The sequence below is a fragment of the Bos grunniens genome, chromosome 9 (genome assembly GCF_055505025.1).
Source record: "Bos grunniens cultivar Pamir isolate PY7600 chromosome 9, Bosgru_T2T1.0, whole genome shotgun sequence".
Classification (NCBI taxonomy): Eukaryota; Metazoa; Chordata; class Mammalia; order Artiodactyla; family Bovidae; genus Bos; species Bos grunniens.
Window position 1 is genome coordinate 93,896,733 of NC_141173.1, and position 16,499 is coordinate 93,913,231.

General features: G+C 40.2%; 1 long non-coding RNA gene across 1 annotated transcript in view; it reads right to left on the minus strand.

Annotated features, from left to right (window-relative positions):
• Positions 1-1,756: 1,756 nt before the first annotated feature.
• The window catches only part of LOC147366380 (uncharacterized), a 52,283-nt gene continuing 37,540 nt past the window's right edge, over positions 1,757-16,499 (minus strand). The window contains exons 2-3 of the long non-coding RNA XR_015133347.1: positions 15,347-15,455; positions 1,757-1,874 (exon numbers count right to left, since the gene is read on the minus strand). This is a non-coding gene — a long non-coding RNA (uncharacterized LOC147366380). The remainder of the gene's footprint in view (positions 1,875-15,346; positions 15,456-16,499) is intronic.

A 16,499-nucleotide genomic window follows, 5' to 3' on the forward strand; every position in this document is an offset into this window, starting at 1 on the left:
AAAAATTTCATGAGACAGTAAACAACCATCATCATAAGGAATTTTTCTTGCTGACAAACTTTATAACACATAACATGAGCTTATCTGATTTTTGGCAAATCCAAGTAGAATAAAAGTTTCATGTCTGCATTATGTTTAATCTTGATAACTCCAAAGACATGCCTATTTTAATTAAAGCAACACTTAAACCAGTTTTTATTTGCTAAAGATTATTCCAAATCATGAGAACTTGAAAATCATTCGAGTTATTTTCTATAATTCAGGGGAATACTTAATTTATATACATGTTTATTTTTCCTTAAGCCAATTAAATAGAGCTCTTTTACAAATTTTGGAAACACTATCCATGGGTAGAAAAACCACACATCTATAACATATGTATATAGACATATATAAACATATAGACAGACTGAAACAGAGATCCTACAGATTTCATTTTAAAATCTTAGTCATGAGACAAGTACAATAATGCAAAACTCACTAGTTTATAAAAGAACAGTTGGATCTGAATTGTGTTTCAGGAAGATGAAAATAATTTGAAGTTTCCTGCTCAAAAGGCTTAAGCTTTTTACTAATATTTGTGGAGAAGACTTTTAACAATTTTATTCACCTAGTTTCCAGATAGCTTCCTTTTTCTTTCTGATAAGAATTACCCCACAGAAGTTTGCATTTCAAAGAGATGGCTCTTGGTTCTTAGAGAAGACCTGGTAGAACATTTACACCTCAAAGGCACAGAGAAAGGATGTAAGTTCCTCCAAAAGGACTTTTGTTTCCTAAGTCAAGACCTTTTTACAGTATCTGCAGACCTTTGAGATGAATAGGGGATGTTTGGGGATTGGTAAAAAGGATAGGTGAGCTTTGAATTGCTTCTAGAGCTATAATTCTGTTCTATAGAGTTCATTTGTCAGGCAAGTACAGTTGTTTTTAATTCCTCAAAGAATTGAGTTGCAACCTGGATGATATCAAGGAATTGCCCCACCCACCAAAATATTATCTTCAATTTTCTTATATATAACGTAAAAGAATTCCATCTAAGATGGAAATCAAAAGATTTCTGTGTTCTAGATTTAGAGTTATGTGTCTTTGGAATGCTTCAGTAAATTCTTCCACAATGGCTTCAAAAGTAAATTCTTCTTCAATGGTTTTGTTTTGTTTTTTCCCCTTGTGGGCATGTAATTTCATTCTAAGTTAGGGGGAAAGGTCTTTAAAATTTTTCTATCAAACTTTGAATATCAGTTTCCAGTTTGCCCAACTTCTGCCCATAGAATTCATGTTTAAAAAATCTTTCAAATATCTTTTTACCAGGTTTTACTTGGGACAAACAGTAAATATTCTGGCAGTATTGAACATTTTTTCTTAAAAAAAAAAAAAGGTATACCTACTAAGTGACTCAAAACCAAACCAAGTAAGGCTTACCCATGGATACAAGAGGCATTCCCTAAGAGGGTGCAAAAGATGCAGCCTTCCCAAGATCCAGAACCGCTACTAAAGACAACCAAAAGGAGGCATGATTTAGCCAGTTCCCATGAGATGGGCAACAGTTCACAGGATACTAACCACAAATGGCAGAAAGTCAAGTTCTGAGGACACCAAACAATACAAAGAAGAAAAAATAGCCCTCCTTGGGAGGGAAAGAACCTATAACCAAAGGATACTCCAAAAACAAGTGTCAGGAGTCTGAGTTTGAAAAGAAAAGGACAACATGAAATTTTACCTTCCTCTCTCAACCAGGCCCTATAGACAGATATTTGAAACAGCCGACTTTCATAAAAGTTCTTACCCTTCACCAGCTTCTGCCAGTTTTCCTCGGATTCCATCTGCAAGCTCCAGAGCAAGTGAGATGTCTCAGCAGGTCCCATCTTGGTCACCAGAAACTGTAGAAGAGAAAAAACATTTTTCTCTTTATCTTTTACATTGAATTCTTGGCTAAGATCCCTGTTTCTCTAGGGCATCAAGTAAATTGATAAGCTTATCTAGGTTAAAAGTTTCCTACTGTGGCTACTGTAATTAAGATTATCTTCAGTAAGTTTAATCTACTTGTTCAAACACAAGTGGAGCCATAATTTTTATACAGATAGTTAGCCAGAGTCCCAGGTGGAGGAGTCTCAGAGTCTTTGTAATCATAGGAACCCATATTCTCTCTCTTTTTTTTTTTTTTTTGCCCCCCCTTGAAACAAAGCTTTGATTACCTGAGGCCTAACACTGGACCGAGTACATTTTAAGTTAGCTGCAGCTCAATCTTGGATGCTGTTCAGAAAAAGAAATGTGTATATAAAGTCTGAGAGCTCATAGCACAAAATCTGTGGGGCTCAAGTGAAACCAAATGACTCTGTGGGACCCTCCTAGGCACAAATCCTTTCTGTGTCCTCCATTTCTTATTTTCAGGCAGAAGATTTCAGCCTGCTTCCCTGAGCTCCAAAGGGCAGATTCAAAAGGCTGCTAATCAAGGAATGGAGTGAATGCAGAAACAAGGGAAGAGCAGTCAAGAAATAAAAGTGCAGCCTTGAGACAGGGTCCTGGTTTCTCTTCAAGGAATGTATACAATATCTTTGAGTTCTTCTGTTGGAACAAAGGCCCCCATCCAGGTCGAGGATGGTGACTTCAGGCTGAATGCAAGATTCTTGGAGCACAACCCTGTTAGCTCACCTCCAACCAATGAGAAGAAAGTCACACACCTTATAGCCCTCACCCCAAATTTTGCCTGTAAAAACTCCCCCTCCCCCCCGAGAAAAGGGAACCCTCTTGCACTGTCGGTGGGAATGTAAACCAATACAGCCACTATGGAAGACAATATGGAGATTCCTTAAAAAAACTAGGAATAAAACTAACATATGACCCAACAATCCCACTACTGAGCATATACCCTGAGAAAACCATAATTGAAAAAGACACATGTACCCCAGTGTTTATTGCAACTCTAGGACATGGAAGCAACCTAGATGTCCACTAATAGAAGTATGGATAAAGAAACTGCAGTACACATATACAATGGACTATTACCCAGCCATAAAAAAACAAAGCATTTGAGTCAGTGCTAATGAGGTGGATGAATCTAGATCCTATTATACAAAGTGAAGTAAGTCAGAAAGAGAAAAACAAATATCGTATATTAAGGCATATGCATGGACTCTAGAAAGATGGTACTGATGAGTCCATTTGCAGTGCAATAAGAGAGACGCAGACACAGAGAACAGACTTATGGACATGGGGTGGGGTGCGGGGAAGAAAGAGTGAGACAAATGGAGAGGGTAGAGTGGAAATATATACACTACCATATGTAAAAATAGAGAACCAGTGGGAATTTGCTGTATGACTCTGGGAACTAAAACTGGGGCTTTGTAACAGTCTAGAGGTGGGGTGGGATGGAGTAGGAGGTGGGAGGGAGGTTGAAGAAGAAAGAGACATATGTATACCTATTGATTCATGGCCGATTCATGTTGATATACAGCAGAAACCAACACAATATTGTAAAGCAATTATCCTTCAAAAATAAATAAATAAATAATTTTTTGTAAAAACTTCTCCAAACTCACTGGGGAGTTCAGAGGTTTTGAGCACAAGCTACCCATTTTCCTTTCATGGCTCTGCAATAAACCTTTCCCTGCTCCAAACTCTAATAACATTTTGGTTTCTTTGGTCTCACTGCGCATCAGGCACAAACTTGTGTTCAGTAGCACGAATATCTGAAAAGGACTTACTGTGATCTTCAAGAGCAGGAAGAGAACAGTGAGCACAAAGGGAGCAGGGACTTTCTTATGCCTGCTCTATGCTTGTTGCTCCTGGAGGCCATGAGGGCTCTCCACTTACAGCGCCAGAACAGTGAAAAGATGAACTAAAGTATATTAAACATTTTAAGGGTTTGCTTAAGCAAAAACCTATTTAAATCAGGTGATGCCAAATGCCAAGTGCTTAGGAATATTCCATCACTAAGAGCAAGGGTATAAACTTATAGAGAAAGAGCAGAAGCAAAGCCATGAAATTACTTGATGAGACAATGGTTAAGCATTTGCCTCGTTTGGAAAAAGGTTAGTTGGTTGTTTGTAACTGGCAGTTCTTAGGTGTTGATTTCTTAACCTTGAGGCACTTATAGGCTTAGGTTTTGGTTTGCTTATGTAGGCTGCTAAGGCATCAGGACCAACTCAGCTTAATGGCTTTCTTATTTAATTAAGTTAACAATATATTCTACTTACAAGTTCTTTATCAGATATGTGTTTTGCAAACATTTTCTTCCAGTCTGTGACTTTTATTTTCCTACTCTTATGAAGGAGTCTAAGTTTTTTATTTTGGTAAAATTGAGTGTTTTAATGAATACTTTTAGTGATATGTCTCAGCAATCCTCGACTAACCCCAAGATCATAAAGATTTCCTCCTGTGTTTTCTTATAGAAGTTTTATAGTTTTAGGTTTCTATTGGTATGACTTCAAGTTCATTAATCTTAGTTTCTTATTATCACTGCCATGTCAAATTACTATATGTATAATGTCAGGGTAAAATAACAATAGATTCAAGAATGCAAGGAATCAGAAGTTTTACTTTCCATGCATCTGTGTTTAAGATGCTATCATAGGACATGGAATCCTGGGGAAAGGAGCCAACCCAGGGTAAAAATAACAAAAAGTCCTAGATTAAGCTTTGTTCAAAAGACCTAGCCTAGATCAGAGCAAGAAGAAAGAGGGAGAAGGAAGGTTTCCAGAAGAAAGGGGGAATAAGGGAGTATAAGGATGCTAAAAGATTATTGGACATACTCCATTATTTGAAAAATATCATAGTTATACATTGGATAAGTTTTTATATCAAAGGAAAAAAGTTTATAAAGAACATAAAAAAAGAAAATTTAAAAACTGAGCAATAATTAATTGCATAAAAAGAAAAAATTTGTACAAGAAAGGAAGTCTAATAATACTGTGACAGATATTTTGACAATAAAAAATATTTACTTACTTGTAATAATATAAAAACTGTCAGGTAATTAACCAAAAAATGTACTATAACTCAGTTTGGAGAATGGGTAAGTTGGGAAAGGAATTCTAGGGGGATAAATCTTCAAATATCACCAGAGAACATTAAGAAATAGTGTCTAAAATGTAAAAAAACAACAATATAAGTGTACTTCTTAGAAATACAGAGGTAAATGCCCAAAGTTAACAGCCGGAAGTATTTGAACTGATTGCTTCCGGGCTGTGGGATGGCAGGGAGGAGGTTTCTGTGGAAGGCTGGAGCTAAGGAACTCTCTCAGACAGTGAAGAAAGAAAACCAAAGACTGGAAAGTGCTTTATTTTTTCAATGATGTACATACATTACTTTGTTTTCAAAAATTCATTTTTTAAAAGAGTGGTTAATTCAAGCATTTACTATTCAACTGCTTGCCATTGAGTCTTATAAAAGAGCCTTTGACTAAAGGAAATCAGCAGGGCAATATGGCCACCCAGGGTGAAGCCACTTCCACAGTGTTCGGCTCTTCCTTCATCTTGTGGGAACATCTCATATTCCATTTCCTCTTCAGGCCCTCTTTGACTTCTATTCCCATCTCTGCAATCTTCCCCACCCTAAAGGAGTCCCTGAGAGGCCACTCGGCTCTAAAATTGGAATAAATCACTGCCTTCAAAGGGCAAGTTATGCTTCTGACAGGGTGAACTGCACGAGGGCAGGGTGTGGAAGTGGTGGATTATACTCAAAATGCAGCCAGTTTATTGGACGTGGTGACACCCCAGGAGATGCAGCTCTTCTGCGGGCAGAGGCAGTTCTCTCAGGGTTGCTGGGTGACGGGAACTTGTCTATGGTCTTGTCTGGCTACTCTGTTCAGGGGAGGGGATGTGGTTGGGAAAAACAGCCCTGTTCAGACAATGCAGCAGCTGCCTTGACTAAGAATAGAATCCCATGTTTGATTTGAATTAGCCATTTGAAACAAGAGCAAAACAGCTCTGAAAGTACTACCATCTGTTTTCCTTTAAGGCTGGGTCATAAATAACAAGATGAAAATATATTTCCTGTTCTGGATTTGTGACCTGAACTGCCTTCTCCTGCGTTGTCACTGACCACTTCTGCTATCCACGCATATAACATTCAACGGGCAGCTGTTGGCTGTTGGCTGTAAGGTGGTTAGAATATGTTGGTTTGTTTTTCAGTGTCTATATATGAAGAACTCCTTTATTTCACCCCTCACTTGTTAAATAAGGAAATATAAATAAATTATTCTCTGTATATTTTTTAAAAAGCAATTCATACCAAATAGCCATGTGATCAAACTGCTGCTATTGCCAAGCACAACACTTTTGCTGAAGATTCCTGCCTTGTGGAAGGGTATCTTTCAGGTCAAGGTCAAGGTGAACTAGAAAGTAAGGGAGAAGACAGGGAACTCATTCTGCATCTAGAACTCACTAGGATTGACCTGCCAATCCCAGTAATATGAGGATGCAGAGAATAGAGAAACATCTAGACAGAGAGAGAAAGAGAATTCAAAAAAAAAAAAGAACAAGAATATTTCTTCTTTCCATGCAGATCATCACACAGTACTTGCATCCTTCTTAGCTGGGACTTCCAGTAATTGTAAACTGTGATCTACCAGCTGTTTCTCCAGTTATCTTTTTAATTTTCATACACACACACACACAAACCCACCTCTTAATTTTGTTTTTTTGATAATTCAAAGGAAAAGGCCACGAAGGCTGGCAGGCCATTCCATTTATGCGCTCAGCCTGGTGAGCTGCCAATATATTCTGGGAGGCATTTCAAATGACAGACATGCAAACATGAAATGTACCATAAAGGGCTGTGGTTTCTGCAAGTTTTAGATCAGCCAGCTGTGAAAGAAACTGTACCTAACAGTGAATATCTCCACATGTTTAAATGCCCTTTTTAAATGATTTCGAAGCAAAAGACTTTTTAAAAGACTTAGAGCAACAGAAATCTTAGAAGGCACATTCCTGAGCTAACGAAGGCACTGAATTGGAGACCTAGTACAAATGCTGGGTGCCCTTGATGAAGCCAGACACTTGGCAGTGATGCATCCAAGCACAGCAGTCGTCACACCATCATCAGCTGAGACTTAATAATAGAAAGACAAGGTTGGGAAACCTGGTCATCTGATGCTTGGACTAACCCCAAATCTTCTGATGGGCTTTCCTGCTGCAGACTAGGCCCATCCAGACCATTCTGGACCATGCTGTCAGATTGAAAAGTGAAAGTGAAGTCACTCAGTTGTGTCCGACTCTTTGCCACCCCCTGGACTATAGCCCACCAGGCTCCTCCGTCCATGGGATTCTCCAGGCAAGAATACTGGAGTGGGTTGCCATTTCCTTCTCCAGGAGATCTTCCCAACCCAGGGATCAAACCCGGGTCTCCCGCATTGCAAACAGATGCTTTACCATCTGAGCCACCAGTTCAGTTCAGTTCAGTCACTCAGTCATGTCTGACTCTTTGTGACCCCATGAATCGCAGCACGCCAGGCCTCCCTGTCCACCACCAACTCCCGGAGTGCATCAAGTCAGTAATGCCATCCAGCCATCTCATCCTCTGTTGTCCCCTTTTCCTCCTGCCCCTAATCCTTCCCAGCATCAGAGTCTTTTCCAATGAGGCAACTCTTCGCATGAGGTGGCCAAAGTAGTGGAGTTTCAGCTTTAGCATCATTCCTTCCAAAGAACACCCAAGGCTGATCTCCTTCAGAATGGACTGGTTGGATCTCCTTGCAGTCCAAGGGACTCTCAAGAGTCTTCTCCAACACCACAGTTCAAAAGCATCAATTTTTCGGCGCTCAGCTTTCTTCACAGTCCAACTCTCGCATCCATACATGACCACTGGAAAAACCATAGCCTTGACTAGATGGACCTTTGTTGGCAAAGTAATGTCTCTGCTTTTCAATATGCTATCTAAGTTAGTCATAAATTTCCTTCCAAGGAGTAAGCGTCTTTTAATTTCATGGCTGCAGTCACCATCTGCAGTGCCACCAGGGAACACTCAAAAAAAACAAAACTTCTGAAAACAAAACAACAAACCCTTCCCTCATCCAGCATTTTGGCCCACAAGTCCCGCGTCTACCCTTTCAGTCTGATCTCCCATGGGCACCCTGCCCCAGCCACTACTCCTGTACCCTTGCCCCATCTCCCTCCAGAAAGCTGCCAGTCCATCCTCCAGACAGGGTCCCATCACACCTTTCCCAGAGTCTGCTCCACCACCCAGCCCGTGAGAACTCCATGTCAGAACAAAGAGATAAAAATGCTTGAGAAACACAGCATGTTGAGTTCCTTTTGGAGAGTTACTGTGTGTTCATCATAAAAAGACCCTGAGAAACAGCACTGTGAAGAAACTCATTTAACCTTTCTAGCCAGTGATACCTAAATGTCTTTGCCTGTAGGACCGTTTTGTGTGTGTTAGCTGCTCAGTCATGTCCAACTCTTAGCGATCCCATGGACTATATCCTGCCAGGCTCCTCTGTCCATGGAATTTTCCAGGCAAGAACACTGGAGTGGGCAGCCATTCCCTCCTCCAGGGGATCTTCCCCACCCAGAGATGGAACCTGGGTCTCCTGCATTGCAAGCAGATGCTTTACCATCTGAGCCACCAGGGAAGCCCCAGGATCATTTTACTCCTAACAAAAGAGGGATTATTTTAGAAACCACTCAGGAAAACATGAACTCAAACTCCATTTCTTTCAGAAAATAACTTCTGAATACTCCATCCCATTGCCCTCACCACTCTGAACCTAGTAAAATTATTGTTTGCACACCTAGGTTCATATATTTGTAATGGCTGATTATGTACAGATGTCAAAATAATATTAATCGTAACCATAATAGATACCATTTAAGAAGAACCCGTTACTTTCCAGCTGCCATACCAGGTGCTTTGTAGATACAACCTCAGTTTATTCAGTTCTAACAACCCTGGAGGTAGGTGCCATTATCCGCATTTTACCAATAAGGAGACCAAAGCTCAGAAACTTCAAAGTCTGGGTCACACAGCTAGCAAGCCAGTTCTGGGTCTTTGTGAATCCATACACCAAGCTCTCTTCTAGCATTCTATGCATTCAACTGGATGGCTCATCCTTAAGAATCAGAGACTGCCTTGCTTTTCTGAGTATCAGGCATGTGGTAACTTATCAGCATACATGTCCATTAATAAGATCAGCAATAAAACAACAGACTATACAGATTTATGAGCTTTGTAGATTCAATGTATATTCCACTATTTCCTCCACTGCTCTTTTGAAAAAATCTTTTAAATCTTTATTGAAGAAAATCCTGTATCTCCTAAGATAAATTCTTATTCTAGAATGAACTACCTAATTCTTCAACATGTTTGAAGCCATTACAACTTACTAGCATTCTTAGTAAGGGATGAAAGTAAAGTGAAGTCACTCAGTCGTGTCCGACTCTTTGTGACCCCATGGACTGTAGCCTACCTGGCTCCTCCCTCCATGGGATTCTCCAGGCAAGAGTACTGGAGTGAGTTGCCATTTCCTTCTCCAGGGGATGTTCCCGACCCAGGGATCGAACCCAGGTCTCCCGCATTCCAGGCAGACATTTTAACCTCTGAGCCACCAGGGAAGCCCAGTAAGGCATAGACATCTTTAAAAGAAAAAAAAAACAACTTTGAGCATCCTGCCATAGGCTGGTACACCATAATGGGGCATGCTCAGGACACTCAGTATAGACTGGCAGATGATGACTGCTAGCCTCCTTCCTCTCTGATAAGGAGTAGAATCATAACTGGGTTAAATGCCTCAGTTATGGAGTTGGAGTCCTGGGTGGCACAGAATGGTGACCAAAAGCCAGATACCAGCACCAGACTGCCTGGGTGGAAATACTAGCTCTTAGATACTGTGACTTTGCACAAGTTACTACACTTCTTGCTTGGCTTTCCCCACAGGTAACACAGGCAGAGCACTGGTGTGAGTAGTAAATAAGGTAATACATGCCAGGTACTCCCAAAGAATGTTTGGCATGCAGGAAACAACGGTGGTTGGATATTTTTACTCTATTCACGAGAGAGGAGCTCTTGGTTGATCAATCCCATAACTATTAAAAAAAAACAACATTAATAAGCTAAATAATATTGAATATTTCTACATGTCAGATACATTCTAAGTGCTTGCTATCAATAGATATCCTCTCATTCAGTCCTCTTCACAACCTCGAGGTAATCATTATTTTCGTTCTCATTCTACAGATGGGAACTGAAGGCCAGTGATTAAATAACTTGCCCAAGGCCATTTCATAAGTGATGGTGCTGGACTGAAACCAAGCTCTGCCTGGGTGCAAAGCCCACACTGCTCCTCACCATTTTGTATGCCAACATACACATATACACACAAGGTCATCAGTCATAACAAAGCTATTGTGATGGTGCCTTTGGTCATGCCTTTCTCTGGGCTGCTAAGCTCACCTTATATTGTCCCCAACAACCCAGAATCTACTCCTCAGTGAGTGAGACTCCTCCTGAGCACCTTCCTGGACACCTGCCTCTCATGTCTGAGCCACAATTAGGATCCCTGGACTCAAACACCCCATCAAGCTCTTTACTGGTTTCATGTCTCTCCAAATCCATGTTGCAACCAAGAGGGAAAAATATCAATACATTTTATATTTTTATGTCACACAATCCTTAATAAATATTCATGGACTGATGAGCTCATTACTTAATATATTGAGTTTTAGCTTCCATTTGGGTTTAAGACATTGTCAGTGACAATATTTAGGAGAAATAGTTTTCCTTATCATTTTTGGAAAGACCAGTATAATAAGACCAAGTTGTTATACTCGTGGTTCATCTCTACCACGAGTATAACACCACCATAGTCCTTTCTGTACATTAAATCTTCCTGCCTGTTTTGTTAGGAGGTGTTATATTAAGAGCCATGTGTCCTTCATACTCACTTTTTGTCCAGTTTAGTTTCATTTCAGCATATACACTACATCTTATATCATCAGTAAAAGAAAAAGAACAAAGTTATAGCAGTGTTATTTTTAAAGATAAAGAAAAAATGAGGATTTAAGGATAGGACTTCAAAGTTAATTTACCAAAATCCAACTACATCCTTGACCTGTACAGACCCCAATAAGGCATTAATTACAAAAGGATTAACACTTTTCTCCACTGTAATAATGGAGTCCTCTGTCAATGGAAGGTGATAACAATATTTGCATTCATCCATTAGCATGGGATTCATAAATTATGAAAAAGGTCTTAACACTCTTCCGAAATGAAGTTAAGCAACCGGTGAAGGGAAAGAGATACTTTTATAGTCTAAATGGACTTAAACGATTTTGAAAAAGTCTAGCCCACTCCAATGTTCTTGCCTGGGAAATCGCAGGGACAGGGGAGCCTGGTGGGCTGCTGTCTATGGGGTCGCACAGAGTCGGACACGACTGAAGTGACTTAGCAGTAGCAGCAGCAGCAACACTTTGTGCTGTGCTCTCTGCAAAACTAGTAGGGGCACCAGGAATGTGTTAACTGGGAATATTTATCCGACTTGCATGAAACTGGTGACACTGCATTGCAACTGAGTCCAACAATATCATACAAGAAACAATTTCCTTGTTCTTTTGCACTCTATACTCAGCCTTCCCCTTTCCTCTGCCCACTCTGATGACTGTCCAACTTCAGACTGACTGCAATGACTCAGTGAGAGAGATATAAATAGTTTCTTCCCTGAATGATTCAACATGTTACAGCCATGTTGGAACAGAGAATGCCATCAGCATGGTAAACTTGAGTTATAAACATCTAGAGTTATTTTTTCTTAACTAAATTCTGACACCAGTTCTCCTGCCTATCCCTTGAAATAGGATTTTGCACTTTTTGTGGAATGACACGATGCTTTAAAAATGTAACAAATATAAGAATACTTGGGCCAGGGAAAGAAAAAGGAGGATTTATGAATAGTATACACACCCTCAGTGGAATTTTTCTTACTCTTTGAAGTATGTCTTCCCATCTAGGTCAAGTCAGTAATGCTGCCAAAGTCTTTATGGGCATAAGGAAGCCTTTCACATGCTTATAACCTTGAAAGATGAATGGGAGGCTATCTAAGAACTTTCCTTACATGTTCATTTTTTCCTCCTTGAAAAAGATATTTGATTGAAAATAAAACAGAGTTGACAAAAGTGCCAAATTCCACCATATTTCTGTCTCTGTTTAAACTAGGCTCTTTTTCCTCACACTTCTGAGTTCTTAGGTAACAGAAGGGGACATGCAGCAGAATGTTAGGGCTGAGTGTGGGAAGCAGAGGTCTAAGTTGACCCCTCACAATCTTCATCTCCTTGTGTTGTGAACGTGATTGCTACATTTCATGGAGAAAAGAGATTTTGCACACATAATTAAAGTCACTAAGCAGATGACCTTGAACTAATCAAAAAGGAGATTATGTGCAAGAGCCTCAACTAATCACAGGAGACCTTTACAAAAAAAAAAATGTTTTCTCCAGCTGGTAACAGAAAAGGAAATAAGGGAGATGCGAAGAGGGAGAGGGATTCAACGTGAGGGAGGTTGGCTATCCCTGTGATGGAAGGAACCATGAGGTAAGGACATGAGTGTGCCATCTAAGAGCTGAGGGTGGTACCTCTCCAGTAATTAGTAAGAAAACAAGGATTTCACTCCTGCAAGCACTTGACCTGCAAACAATCTGAATGAGCTTGGACGTGAGATGGGAGAGAAAGAGTCAGGGCACAACCAGTAAAACAATGACATGACCATTGAGGAAAAGACAAAAACTGGTTAAAACCAACTAAGGGCCAAGATGGCAGAAGATTCAAGTTCCAACAGACCTTGAGCCTCATTGTATGCTTATTGTAACATATTAGCATGCTGAATGACACACCCATAGGTGCCAAGACAAATTCCAAGGCTGACCATAAAAGGCCAAAAAGTGGGCAGTGGCCCAATTCCTGGCAATCTCTCCCCCTTCCCCCAAATAGTTGAAATAATCCTCCCACTTGTTAGCATATGAAATTCAGTTCAGTTCAGTCTCTCAGTCGTGTCGGATTCTTTTCGACCCCATGAATCGCAGCATGCCAGGCCTCCCTGTCCATCACCAACTCCCGGAGTTCACTCAAACTCACGTCCATTGAGTCAGTGATGCCATCCAGCCATCTCATCCTCTGTCGTCCCTTTCTCCTCCTGCCTGCAATCCCTCCCAGCATCAGAGTCTTTTCCAATGAGTCAACTCTTTGCATGAGGTGGCCAAAGTACTGGAGTTTCAGCTTTAGCATCATTCCTTCCAAAGAAGTCCCGGGGCTGATCTCCTTCAGAATGGACAAAACTAACCATCCCACATCCCTTCTGAGACAGACCTCATTCTGCCTATAGAATGTGTATCTCTCTAAATAAACTTGCTTTCACTCTACTCTGGCTCTCTCTTGAATTCTTCCTTTGCAAAGCCAAGGGCGCTATCTTGGTGGCCTGTTCCAGGGACTCACCCAAGACCTGGGGTATGACTGCTTTCTCTCCGTTCTTCTGCAACAGAAGCATTCTCTCCAGAATCCCTGATTTAGCCCACTTGGCCCCTTGACTCTGATTTTGTGAGACTCTAAGCAGAGAAGCTAGTTGCACCTACACAGATTATTGACCTATAAGATTATGAGCTAATAAATGGGTACTGTTTTAAGCTTTTAAATTTGCAGGAGTTTATCACAAAGCAATAGAAAATGAATTCACGTGGTATTAACTGAGAATCTTTCTCCAAACATTCCCACTACTCTCCTGCTCCAAGTTTCCTTTCCAACCAAAATATCTTCTTTGCTTCCTGAACATACCTTTTGCTTTCTGCTAGGCAGCCTTCACACACATTAACTTGCTATCTTGAAAGGTCCCTTTGCTGTTTAACCAAGGCTTTTGAGACCAACTTATAGCTTATAACCTGAAGAAAGGAGCCTGACACAGTTTTCTTTCCAAAATCATCTTCACCTGAATAATTCAATTGACATTCAATCATGTCCTGCTCTGTGACACCTTTTTCTGTGTGGTCTGTATTCTTTTATTTTTCCTATTTATTTTCTTGTTAATTAGATAGTAAAGCTCTTAAAAGCAAGTGCTTCTAATTTGCATGCCCCATTCTACCTAATACATCCCTTGTACATCACAGGCACCCAATAAATATTTGTTCATTTGTTTTGTTCTAAAGCACCTCTCTTTAATCTTAATGAGATTAAATGACACCAACGGTCCAAAGAAAACCTCATTAGCCAAGCGACGGGAATCTCAGCAGTGACCTGCCCCACATTCTACTTGGCCTTTCACTACCATGAACCCCAAGCACACTTAAACTGTCAAAATTAAAAATGTAAGTGCAAAAACAAGATAATCACAGAAAGTAATGTTTGCCAATTGATTTGTGCGACTTTCAATGACATTGTAAGCTCCCAACTAGTCCCTGAGCAGCCAATTTGCATAGAAAGGGATGCTCTCTCCATGGACCATATTTACCATGAATACACTCTTCGCATGACTGTGCAGGAGAGGGGAAGACCAGCAGAAAATATAAAGTGTGTTGCGCTGAACATTGTGAACAATTAAGAAGGATCTACATAACAGGCGTGAAGAAGCAGAGGCCGGAAGTCACCCGCGGTGTTGCAAGCCAGGCAGATTTGTTTAATCCCTTGAAACACAAATAGGGCTTAAAATCTCAGCTAAGACATTTACTAAACTAAGTGAACCTATTTTAAAGTTTCAGGGAAAAGCAACAAGAATGCAATTTGGGAAAATAATGAAAGTCAACTTCGTCACAGCCCAGTGCCCCTCCTCTGCTGTTACTATCCAACCCTAAGCAACACGTTGCTCTGTCACCATCTGAAAATTCGACTCAGACTTTGAAAATATCACTGTATTTTTCTTTGTTTCTCAAAGGAAAATGTGAAATAAAAATCAATTTTACATGTAATTTATGTGCTCTCTGTTCTATATAGAATCATAGAACCTAAGGGCTGGCTAAGACTCTAACAAAGCTATTTTGTTTATTCTTCTCCATTAGGCAGGCCCACACTTAATCCTTCCTTGATAGGAAAATCTCTTATCATTTTTAAAGACTTTCAGAGAAGATTTCTTAGACTCTCTCTAACCCACTAAGGTAGTTAATAACTTTTCTTATTATCTAGCCTAAATCCTTCACACTATGCTCAAGACTCATTTCTTCTTGTCTGACTGTTCACTAGAGGTACAGGGAATAATTTATCACTCTCTTTCATATAAGAAACACTCACATACTGATCATAATTATGGAATTAATTCTACAATCTCATAATGCAATATCCCAAGGTTGTTGTGGTTCTCTGCTAAACGCTCTGCAACTTCCCTTGCTTTCCTTTACCTATCAACCTCAAAAATGGTTGCTACCCTCTGTTAAGGATTTAATTACCTGGTTCTGAAGTCCTTGGTAGTTCTTGCATGTTCCAGCTCGGGCATCTGTCCAGGACCATATCTCAGGACTATGGGATGAAATAAATCATCCAAGGCTGTCCTCACACCTACAAATAATTTTATGAAGATAATTTGGTTGGAATGAGTATTGAAGGAAGCTATGAAATGTGAAAATAAGTCACAGAAAAGTTGTCCATATAGAAAAAAAAAGTGAAAGGAAATATATCACAATGCTAACAGTAGTTATTCCTGGATGATGGTAGGATTCTGTGGGTATGTATTTTGTCTTTCCTTACACCTTTCTAATTTTCCAAACCTCTTGTAATGCATTAATTTTTTTGAGAAAAAAGAGTAAATGGTATTTGCAATGTGTGTGTGTGTGGTAGAAAGGGTAAGAAGAAGTTGCCTAATGGGGTTACATAGGGAAGAGGTGGTGAGTAGCCCACCATGCCAGTTTTCATACCAAAAGCTGGTTGCAGAAAAGCCCTCGGTCCCAACCACATCTGGATGGCTGGTCACCCAACCAGGAGAGGGGACGGCACAGATGCTGCTGGGAGGGGGAGTCACACCGATGCCTTTATAGCTCTCACCAACTGGAAGCCACTTGACCCTTCCTGATGAGCTGCTCAGGACACTTAGATTTGTGGAACCCAGGCAACACCCTAGACGCATGGAAAGGTAAGAGCAACTCCATGTTCTCACCATGTTCTCTTTTTCATATGCAGAGGCATGTTGCTGATTCAGGGCAAGGTAATAAAAGGATTTTATTCTTAAAGAGATGGGAATACCAGACCACCTTACCTGCCTCCTGATAAACTTGTATGCAAGTCAAGAAGCAACAGTTAGAACTGGACATGGAACAACAATGGTTCAAAATTGGAAAAGGGGTATGTTAAGGCTGTATGTTGTCATCCTGCTTATTTAACTTTTATGCAGAGTACATCATACAAAATGCCGGGCTGGATGAAGCTCAAACTGAAATCAAGATTGCCAGGAGAAATATCAATAACCTCAGATATGCAGATGACACCACCCTATTGGCAGAAAGCAAAGAGGAACTAAAGAGAATCTTGAGGTGAAAGAGGAGAATGAAAAATTTCACTTAAAATTCAATATTCAAAAAACAAAGATCATGACATCCAGTCCCATCA